Source organism: Triticum aestivum, chromosome 3B (genome assembly GCF_018294505.1).
Source record: "Triticum aestivum cultivar Chinese Spring chromosome 3B, IWGSC CS RefSeq v2.1, whole genome shotgun sequence".
Classification (NCBI taxonomy): domain Eukaryota; kingdom Viridiplantae; phylum Streptophyta; class Magnoliopsida; order Poales; family Poaceae; genus Triticum; species Triticum aestivum.
Window position 1 is genome coordinate 583,848,993 of NC_057801.1, and position 12,458 is coordinate 583,861,450.

Consider the following 12,458-nt stretch of genomic DNA (forward strand, 5'->3'; position numbering starts at 1 on the left):
AGTAAATGCTTAGTTGAACTAGTTGAATTAATAGATTTTTCTGTTAATAGATTTTTTTTCTGTTAATAGATTGTTTTGGTGATATTATTATTGAATATGCATGTTTGGTGATATTATTGTTAATAGATTTTTTGGTGATATTTAGATTATGTAATTAATTTTGTTCATAGAATTTTAATGATTTTTTTGTTCATAGTATTTAGAAAAAGGAAAAAAAGAAGAAGTAGTTTATATATAGTTGAACTAGCTAGTTGATTTAATAAACTAATTTATTTTACTATATAATGAAGTAGTTTGTTTTTAGTAAGTACTACTTATTTATTTGTTCTTCAAGGATCTCACTGGAGCTATGATCTTGTGATGGTTCCTTATCTTTGGGTGTCCACCGCCCGCGTCGATACCCGTCGGGCGCTACGGTTCTAGTTGTATTAGTGATAATATTCGACGATGTACGGACACCAAGAGATGATGTACTTTTGCTTATAGTTATTGAATGCATGCTAATTTGAATACTATACTCTATTTTATGATTTGGTTTTGCTTATTTTATGATTTGGTTTTGCTTATTGAATGCTCATATTGGATAAGTTCTCCTTCATTCCCGTGTGCTAGCCAATTTGGTATAATAATGCATTCGGGAATGAAAGAGGAGCTACGTACATACATCGATCATCGATAGTCAACCCGTGATTAATAATAATGATCTAGTTTAATATTTGAATTATGAACGTAGGCCGGAAATGTCGTACTCATCGGACGACGAAAACCGCCCGGGGGAGTGCCACTGGTGCCACGACGATCGAGGTATCTGCGACAGGTTCATTGAGCTGGACAAAGATCGGCGCTTCAGCATTAAGCTCGAGGAGACCTGCGATGTTCATACGGTACGCAACGACGACAATAGTTGTTTTCATAATTAAGCACGACTTCAACTATTTTAACGTGTATTTTTCATCTTTTCCAATTCGACTAGCTTATCCCATGCTTTGCAAGACGCTATGTCTTGGAGAGGATGGGTTTTGAGGACCATGAAAATTTTGAAACCAAAAAAATTATCCTAAGTACCCATCATGGTGTGGATTTTCAAGTAAAGCTGTACAATGCTCAGAGTGTAACCCATTTTGGTTGCAAAAATTGGGATGCATTTTGCAAGATGTAGGGTCTTAATGAGGGTATGCTTGTCACCATGGATCTTGGTGATCCTACAATCGAGCAAGAGACACCTTCGATTTGGGTCCTTGTGGATACACGTCCAGTTCTTCCCTCATGTGAACTAAACATAGTTATTAAGTAATTTATATTGTTTATTTCAAAATATATAGTTTACAACTTATCTCCATTGACAGCTTATTTTCATTCTTCAAAGAATGTGCGGAAGATGGTAGACAGAACGTACTACACCGAAGGCTCCGAATTAACTTATCAGGAGAAAAATCATTTGGTCGGATTTTGTACTGATCTTGAGAATTACAATATCTACAATCAAACTCCTCAACATTATGGTCAATACGTGCCACTAGTGCACGTGTTGAACTACGGTAACTACCATGGAGATACCCTGGTAAGATTATTTTTTACTATTACAACATCCGTGCATCTTTTTGCACACTTCTAAAACTAGTACATCATTGCTAACTACGAAGTTATTACTATGTTTTTCAAAAGATAATCCCGAATGATTGTGTGCCTCATCTTATGTATACGCATGGTAGCCTTCATGTTTTGAACATACGACCAGGTCGTCCTACGAATCTCAACTGTCCATACCCGGTTTCTAAAAGAAGTGGAGACATAACAATCAAAGAATGGAAAAAATGTATGGACAGTTGTAAGGAGCTTCTTGGAAGCAATGAGCAACGAAGGGAAAGAATTGGAGACAGGATGATCGCCATTCTTCATAATGGAGAGTCAGGGTCTATATTGTTTTATGCTATTTTACCAGATAGAGAGTAGCTAGCAGGAGTGATTCAGCTAGTTCTTCATGCTGCTCTTAATTAGTACTTGTCCTTTCATGTCTGTGTTCTTCGTTCTGAACTTAAGTGATTTTCTTTTGTGGTTTTATATATGAACGCTTAATTATAATATCATGACAATCATGTTGAACTCGATGATTGGTGATCTACTAGAAATTCTATTTATATATATATATATATATGCATAACGTGTACAATGTGTAGTATCGTAAAATACCAGCAAACGAAAAAGAATTAAAATGGAAACACAAAATTAAATGAAAAAGAAATCATAAAACTAAAAACCCGCCAAACCTTATAGTACCGGTTGGTGTTACCAACTGGTACTAAAGGGCTCCAGGCCCCCGGAGCTGGCTCATGCCACGTGGTTGCCCTTTAGCACCGGTTCATGCTAAACCGGTACTAAAGGGGGGGGGCCTTTAGTGACCACAATTTAGTGCCGGTTATGTAACCGGCACTAAAGGGCCTTACGAACCGGTGCTATTGCCCGGTTTTGCACTAGTGTCGGTCATGTCTGCATGTCTCCCTAACCCGTAGGGTCTACACACTTAAGGTTCGGTGACGCTAGGGTTGTAGATATATGAGTATGCAGTAACCCGAAAGTTGTTCGGAGTCCCGGATGAGATCCTGGACGCCACGAGGAGTTCCGGAATGGTCCGGAGGTGAAGAATTATATATAGGAAGTCAGGTTTCGGCCACCGGGAAAGTTTTGGGGGTCACCGGTATTGTACTGGGTCCACCAGGTGGGGCCACCTATCCCGGAGGTCCCCATGGGCTGAAGTGGGAGGGGAACCAGCCCCTGGTGGGCTGGTGCGCCCCCCTTGGGCCCCCCCTGCGCCTAGGGTTGGAAACCCTAGGGGTGGGGGCACCTCCACCTGGCTTGGGGGGCAAGTTTCCCCCCTGGCCGTCGCCCCCCTAGGGGGGCTATATAAAGAGGGGGGAGGGAGGGCAGCCTCACCCCAAGTATTGGCGCCTCCCTCTCCCCTTGCTACACCTCTCCCTCTCGTAGAAGCTCGGCGAAGCTCTGCCGAGATCACTGCTGCATCCACCACCACGCCGTCGTGCTGCTGGATCTCCGTCAACCTCTCCTTCCCCCTTGCTGGATCAAGAAGGAGGAGACGTCTTCCTCAACCTTACGTGTGTTGAATGCGGAGGTGCTGTCCGTTCAGCACTAGGATCTCCAATGATTTGGATCACACGAGTAGGACTCCCTCAACCCCGTTCTCTTGAATGCTTCCGCACGCGATCTACAAGGGTATGTAGATGCACTCCCCACTCTCGTTGCTAGATGACTCCATAGATTGATCTTGGTGAACCTAGGAATTTTTTTATTTTATGCAACGTTCCCCAACAGATTCTAGCAGAGCATTCTGTAGGATGCCCCTTAAAGTTAGGTTGGATGAATAGTAATATCAGAGATAAAGGGGTTACCTTAGTCCGAGAACCTAGGGTTACAAATCCTAGCCGGCTTTGTCAGTGGACACAGAGTCCTTCACAATTCTGCTATCTTTGTCTTCTACGAATAGTCACCCATGGGTCTTCCTAAATGCTTCACGGGCCAACCAATGTGGCGTAGGACGGAACCAAACGAAGGGCCTCACCTCGACCCACCAGACCTCATGCGGTGACACACCCTCTTCCCCACGTCTCGTTATCTTCTCACACCCACACATACCAACACAAACACCACACACAATTTTTTCTCTTCTGGTGCCTCTATCCCCTCCCCCCTTGCATACACACACTCAAGGGAAGGGAATCTCTCGTCGTGACGTCATATTCGTCTCTCTCTCTCTAGACCACTCTCATTTCTCGTGCTATCTCTCCCACGCCCTAAGCCGGCCCCTCTATCTATGCCTCTCTCGAATACGTAATACAGACACATACCTCTCTAGGCCCCGCCAAATGCGTCAACTACACATTCACACATGTTACATCACGTACCCCATTGATCTAAAAAGCCCTCTCTTCACGTTTATTTCGCATACAACATTCCTTTTGAATAAAGTGTGGCCAAAAAATTATTTTAGAATTTCTACATATATACAACATAACAAAGTTATATGGAGGAGTGAGAATGCTAATTTGCATTGCATGGTGCCCACAATGATATTTATTCCGCACTGTGAATTTGTATATTTTTATACTATATACAAAGTTAGTCATAATAAAGAGAAATGAAGAGCATCTCTCTCTCCATCGCATACCCCCTTGTATGCCCCTTTCACGTATGCACACAAACTATCTCCAGGTCCTCTAAAAGTAAGCCCCCAGCACATTCACGCATGTTTCATCTTTCTCTCGCAATATATACAATGACGATCATTGTATTTGAAGCGAAAGCACGATACGTACATTGGAATTTAGAATCCACTCATTACGGTCACCGTTTACATTTAGTGGTTATTATACAGTCACGGGCTCACCGTACAACTCTGTATTTGCTCAAGACATGACTAGTTGACCAATTAAATGCTCCACATGGCACCTCTAGTGTTGCATCACATTATCTCACTACCATCGTGCCCACCTATCGGCTTGTATCTACTCTACATCTACACTCTTATAAAATACATACACTCTTATGAAAAACAGAGTTGGTGATGATGGTGTGCCTGCCATCCTGCAATATAGGCCGTCCGATTTATATCTGACGGATAGGAAAGAAACTATGGCAATTTTGCAAAAAGGTACCCACACACCTCTCCACATTTGCATATAAGGCCTTCCCTCATTCATCCTTTTCTCTCACAAGATAAACTAGTCATACAAATGCATCTTGATGTTACGTGCAACGCACAGGCATCTTGTTAGTAAGAATGAAAACAAACGACAAAAAAATATTTGGACGGTGGTTCGAAGTCATGACCGCGGGCACAGCAGACAAGGTGGCCTTGTATTGGTATGCTGAGCCATCTGTTTTAATACACAGGAGCTGGTGTGGTGATTATACACACACACGCATGCATGCACACGAAACACACACACACAACACTCACACGTACACATGCAGCCACGCACGCACGCAACACTCACACACACACACACGCAGCCACGCACGCATGCAACACTCACACGCACACACGCACGCATGCATGCACACACCAGTACACCACACGACCAACACACACTCTCACGCTCAAGTGCTCAACCTACACGTGCATGCGCAAACATCTGGCCCTGACAGACACATACACAACCAGGTGATTCCCGCGCACGGGTTGGAGTCTTGTCGCACCTACGTAAATTTGTGTTTATCTGACCTTTTCCCTATGAGAACTGACAGGTGGGACCCACAAGGAACACGGTCAATTTAACTAGTTAACACGGTGCCACGCAGACTATTTGGCCGGTCAATAGAGTGCAATCTGATGCTGAACCGTGAGCAAGTGACCATATAATCACCGCAAAATGTATATAGTGACCGTAATCAGCTTATTCTGAAGTTCGGTGACCGTATTACGCTTTTCTCTCTGTAGGCCCTCCAAAACTACATCTCTACATGTTCTCGCATGTTACATCTAACAACTATGCAATACAACATTACTACTACACTCTAACACAATAAATCATATGTGTTTTTAGTTTTACTAGATATCATATTGTTACTTAATTATTCAGTTTGCATACATTAAAATTGCCTTTGAAATGTATGGCCAGTATCATCTACCACGCGGGAAAAATCCCGCCCTTTCCTGTTTAATCGGGTTTGTATCGATGGATCATGCGAAACAGCAAAACTATAGTACTATACAGTACAAGTGATAGTTCACTGGGCCGTCGTGTCGTGTACTCCTCCGTCATAAGAGTGGAGCGCTCCCTTTCATAAATCTTCTAGTCCCTTTCACTGACATGTGGGACATCAAGCTACCGGGTCCATGTGCCATACCGGAATACAGTGCAGAGCAGCCGGGGTGAAGCACCCCAATCATGGCGCCAGTGTAGTAATGAGCAATGAGGCGTCAAATCACAAAGCTGCACCTTTCCCGCAGTTAAGTTGGAGGGACGAAGTAATAATGCTAAAAAAAGAAGTTCTAGGGACGAAGCAACCATCATTTCATTCGTTGCTGAATCCGCTTCTCCCTCATCTTCTTCAACTTAACCATGTGTTGCTTCTGCAGTTGCTCTGCCTCATGTGTGACGCGGATTGGCTTGGTAAAGCACTGACACATGGGACCGCATGTTAGCAAACCGCCAGGACAACGTCCTCTAAATATAAGAAACCTCCCCCGCCATCCGCGTGGCAAAATCACCTCCTTTTTACTAATCATGATTCTATAATTTTTTAGATCAAAATAATTGAGATTTGTATAGATAGCACACAGGAGCAAAACCAGGTGGTACGGTTAAGGGCATCCACAGTGTGTAGCCAAATGTGAAAATAGCTTTTGGCATCGTGGGAACCATTGTGGACGGTGTTGTCAAAGCCAAAAAGATGGAACTGAAGCTCCCTGATTGATTGATTGAAGGAATAGAAAAATGCAACGTCTCTCCTCTTTCTCCCATGCTTGGACGCATGTAGTACAGTATAGAGCACAGAGTCTACTCCCCTGTCCCTTCTATCACAAATCACAAAGTAGTGAGGTGTCAAATCACAAAAGCACGGCCGAAGCAACCATCATTTCACTCTCCGCTTACTCCGCTTCTCCATCGTCTTCTTCGAGAAACCACCTCACCGCACTAAGCTGGACGGATGACGCTATTGTGTACTAGTAGTACTAGCACATTTACACGTCTTTTGGTTCAACGCACTTCCTGGATGCAAATAAGGCGGTTGTCTCGGCTTGCAGGTGGCACTTGCGAACGACTTACCATGGTCTCCCTCAAGGCCCCAATGGTGTTCTCCGTCGAACGCACTTCGCCAAACCACAACGTTCGAGTTATCGCCGACGTCACCGCAATGGGGAAGGAAGTCAAATATAGTACACAAGGCCATTATATCAAAATTACAATTTGCAAAAGGCCACTAACACTAATCAAGGCAAAATTGATGGGGTTTGCCTCGTACTAGCAACCAAGGACATTAATATCCCCTGCATGCATGCGGAAGTGAGAAGGTTGGTTTGCATGGCGCTGCATTAATCAAGCGATGAGGAGTGAGATGGTTAGCTCTTTGGTCTTAGGAGGAAAAAATACGCATTAATTGACACGTGAAACGAGGATTTGTATCGATTAAATCCCGGGAAGGAAAACCCCGCCTTTATTTTTTAACACTAGTACTCCTAGTACGTACGTACTTATCCTATTTGGGTCTACGCATTGCATTGCCATACTTCACCACACATTTTTGCCAAGCTTTCCTAAAGTTTTCAAAATGAGAAGGTGGTACACTTGCGCACGGCTGTCGTGGTCGCACCACACCCTCACACGGTCGCTCCTGCACGCCGCGGACGCACCGCACCCTCACACAGTCGCTCCTGCACGCCGCAAACCCATCCAAGGGAGCGCACCCTCACTGACACGTGCTGTCGCATGTGAACAAACCAAACTCAGCCATCCTACCACTGACACATAATTTTCGTTCATAGAGTATGTTTATCCAACCGCATGTTGGGGAGTATCCGTACGGCTCGTGCGGTGGTCTGTTGGGGAAGAAGAAGAGGTGAGGAAGAAGGGTTAGGAGACATAGGATATTCATCCAACCGCCTGAAATGGTAGACTAACCCAAGTCAGGCGACTTGCATAACAAATATATGTTTTTACACAGCAAAAGATCCATAAAAACAACAACATAAAGAAAAACTATCACTGCTCGCAGAATGAGACGGCCTCGTCGTCTTTGTCTGCCGGCGCGAACCAGTCATAGCTGCTGACGTGTGTCTCCGCACAGTGGCTGTCCTTAGCCTCCATCTACTCGTTCACGCGGAGCGTGCGGGCACTCTGCACGGACGAGAGCAGAGCCGGGTTCAAGTCGAGGACGTCCGGTTCTGCCTGCAGGAGGGCCTCGATGGCAGCAGCATCCGCGCGCTCCGCGTCGAGTCAAGCCTCCTCCGCCTGGTTCAAGTCCAGGACGTCCAGTTCCACCTGCAGGAGGGCGTCGATGAGAGCGGCATCCGCGCGCTTTGCGTCGAGTTGAGCCTCTGTCACCTGGTTCAAGTCCAGGACGTCCGGTTTCGCATGCAGGAGGGCCTCGATGGCAGGGGCATCCGCGCGCTCCGCCTCAAGTTGAGCCTTCGCCGCCCGGTTCACATCCACAACATCCGGTTCCGCCTGCAGGAGAGTCTCGATGGCAGCGGCATGCGCGCGCTCCATGTCGAGTTGAGCCTCTGCCTCCCGGTCCTCCTTTAGTATCGCCATGTTGAACCGCTGGTCCGCCTGCACCATGGGGGACTCGGACGCCGACACGAAGTCGACGTCCATTGTCTCATACCCATTGGGGGCCTTCTGCGCCGCGACCTCCGCCATGAACATTAGATCGGCTTCCTCCTCCTTGTAGCTTGGCTCCAGAGAACTCGGGGATTGGTCCACCGCAAAGAGAGCTTGGGAACGGAGTTCTGTGGCGCCGACCGCCGCCATGATTTCTGCGCGGCGCTCCGGCGTCAGCATCTTGTAGTAAGTGATCTTGTGGCACACCATGGCTTTCCGGCAAACTAGGGGATGCTTGATGCGGGCTAGGGGATCAAAAGGTGGGGGAATGGGCTGGAGATTAGGTGTGGTTTTAGGGCAGTGGCTGGCATAGGCCGAGCAGCAAAGGTTCTGGTGTGAATAGTGGTTCCGGTGACAACCGGTTAATCGGTTTTGACTGTACATCGCTCTTGTTGCGTTCGCGTTGCAGCCCGGCACGCTGGACCCTCCACGTCGCTCACCGAATGGAACGCACTTCGTCTTGCATTTTCGATCGCTTGTGGGACCGCAGTTGAGAGCAAACCAATGTCCCTCCCCCTCCCTCGCCCGCATCATTTATTATACTACCACTCCCTCCATTTTATGCGGAGTAAATAAAAACAGAGGGAGTATACTACGGATGAGGATCCCCTGACGTGGCCGAACCCATTGAGTAACTGACATGCGGGCCTAGCAAGCATGGGGTCCGCCATTAAGTGACCGAAAGGGAGGGTAAGGCAGGGATACCTACGTCAGAGGATCCACTTCCACTACTACTCCCTCCTTCCATTTACTATACATGGCCTAATGTGTTTTTCGAGGCTAACTTTGACCAAATGTTTGAGTAATAATATATGACATGCAACTTACACAAAGCATACGGTCAAATTCGTATGTGAAAGGAGTTTCCAATGATATAATTTTCACATTATAAATCTCATGTACTATTAATCTTGTCAATAGTCAAATGCGGTTTTAAAAACACATTAGAGCATGGTTAATAATATAGCCAGTCGATGGCTATGAGGGACTACAATGTCATCTATAGCCACCATCTATTATATGCACTCATACAGTAGTGTGGGCTATAAGGTTGGCTATTTCCCGCAAAAAAATAAGGTTGGCTATTGTATTAGTACTTTTTTCCATCTCCTCTCAATATCTTTCTTCATATTTATTGTATTTAACTAGGAATGCGTATATAGCTAGGCTCTTGCATGAGAGCTCACTCCCCTTACTTTTTCACATCTCTCTCCTCCACATATGCCCTATATAAATGGAAGGAGGGAGTACTACTATGAGCACTGCATACTCTAGTACAAATGTTGTCAGTACTCCACGTGTACTATTGGACAGGGAGCTTAAAAAAGTTACTATTGGACTGGCTATACGTGGTGAAATCCTAGTAGGAAGAGCATGCGCGAGAACAAGCACATTCACATGGTTGCACACAAATTGGAAACCATCTCGAGTACAAATCTAGGAGTACGTACAAATCTAACAATATTGATTGGGCGTTGTTGAATGTTGATACTTTTTTGATCAAAGTAGAGATACTTTGACTACACATAAAACGTATATGTAAACTAGAAAGGATAGGAGGGAGTATATTGTACGTTCAAAAACGAAACGAACATTGAATACCCTTTATATATGATTTGCGGATGCTATGATCACCGGTTCAAAATTTTGAATCCGCCTTAGGTATCACGTGCCCCCACTCGTTCTCTCTCGATTTCATCTCAGGGTCTGGAGATCAATTGAAAGAGGACTAGGGTGGGTACATGTGAATGATACTCGGCAGAATGTTCAAATGAGGCATGCGGGAGGATGGACTCAACCGGAGGGCGACATGATCGATGGAGAAGAGGGTTGGAGAGGAATGAGAAATAAGCAAACGCCACATGATTATAATTGAACGGCTCAAATAAACAATAAGTTGTCTCGCTTGGCCTACAAAGTGAAAGGCCTAATGCGCAAGGCGGAGCACTGACGCTCGAATATGGCCGAGAAAATAGGGAAACCGACATGTGGGGCACACCCGTCGGGATGACGTACCGCAGACTAGTCCAATGGAGGAGCTTTCCCACGACCTCCTCGCCACCGACAATCGTTCATGTGGGTCGTTGGGGCCAACAACGTGGCACAGCTCTAGCACCGCCTCCGGACACGACGACCGCGGTGAGCGACACGCTCATCATCGCTAGACACGGTCAGTTTCAGTGTGTCGAGGGTGGCGTTAGTGCTGTGGCACGACCAACAGTATGTTTGGTTTGTGCCCAAGGTTGCCCCATCAAAGCATTGGGTAGCCAAAATTTTGGTTGAGGTATTGGTTGCCCATGATTTGGCCGACATTGGCAAGAAAAATGAACTAGAGTTGGCTAGAGTTCATTGGCATGCCAAAAAAATGGCAACCATCCAAACAAAGACCAATCTTTGGGTCATGAGCAAAAAATTTGGTAAGGTGCACTTTGGCCACAATCCAAACACACCCCAACACCCGGCTCGTCGAGGATGCACGGGGCGTCGCGACGCGTCCGCGGAGTGGTATATCATGACCAACTGCATCCTCAGGACCTAAGACCATGCCGGGTCGTCTTGCTTTTTCAATGACATGCGGGGATCACATGTGAGCAAAGGGCATCTCCAACGTTGCCACGACCGCAGCTGACTACCCTGGCACACCAAAACCCTCGTCCCTCGCGCCATCGCGCGGTGCATTCCCAGCCGGCGCCAGCTTCCCGCATTCATGCCGTCCGTTCGTATGCCGTCGTTAAGAGGCTCGGTGCCTGAGCAACCAACTCCGGTGACTTAATGACACACCCAGACGCTTGGCCTCACCGGAATGCGCTACTTAAAGCGGCAACACCCAGCTAACCTCCACACCATAGCGCATCGTCCTCCTACCTGGCACCACATCCGCCATGACCGCAAGCGCGAACCTCTGCGGGAGAGCTTGTCTTCAGGGATGAAGCTCAAGGTCACCGCCCTTGCTCAAGTCGCCTCTCACAACGCAATAGCGACGTAGCCGGATGTGGACACGACGGCACAAGCGTCGGCCACGCTGGCGGCCGACGACGGGAGCACCATCAGCCACGCATCCTACTTGTCGTCGTCCAACTTCCGGCACCGCTGAGGTCGGGGACTCCTCCGAGGATGAGTAGGGCATGGGAGGCGGCAGGGCATGGTTTGCCAACTGGCCAGTCCGTATCCCGTGTTCTACTCTTCCTCGCCGGAGACCGCACCTTCACTTCACGGGTCTTGAACCCCGCCCCCGTACATAGAGATCGCAGATGGAGGACGTCGGTCACTGCCGTAGAATAGGTTTAGGGTCGGGTTTCTTTTATTTTTCTGTCTTATAAAAGTTCGAAATGTAATGAAAATCTGCCGTGTTTGCATTAATCTCGGCCGGTGTATATGAACTTTCACAATAATATAGTATATTGTAGGAGTACTAGCCAGATGCCCGTGCGTTGCACTGAAGATCAAGATCTTGTGGGAGAAAAGGATGAACGAGGGAAAGCCTTATCTGCAAATGTGGAGAGGAGTGCGGGTAAATTGTCATAGTTTCATTCCTATCCGTTAGATATAGATTGGATGGCCTATATTGCAGGATGACAAGCACACCATCATCACCAACTCTGCTTTTTATTGAACCGAGACAAATCTAACATGCGAAGTAAAATAAGCATATAGGGTCTATACATACAAAATTTATCTTAGGCACTCCAATAGTACGTCCACTACACATTCACGCATTTCACATCTTTCTACATCTACGGGAACCTACGGAAGGGTTAACGTAAATTGCCTCTCTCTCTCCTCCCCTGATTTTCATGGTGGTGGGCCCCTCCCTCCCCCAAATCTACAATCAACAGCTCACACATTTGACATTACGTTAATTACGTAACTGGGATTACATAGGTGTAGCATTACTCGTCCTAAAAAACCCAACTAAGCCAACCTCCCAGCATATCGCGCGGGAAAAGACCCGGTCGCACCGTTTTAGTCGGGATTACCAGATTACTAGTAGTAGTATCGATGGATCGCGTGAAGCAACAAGTTTTTTTTGAGGGGACGAAGCACCTAGTTCAAAAGGGAAAAAAGGCGGTACACTCACAGCACTCCTGCCGCGGTCGCATTGCACCCCACACACGTTCG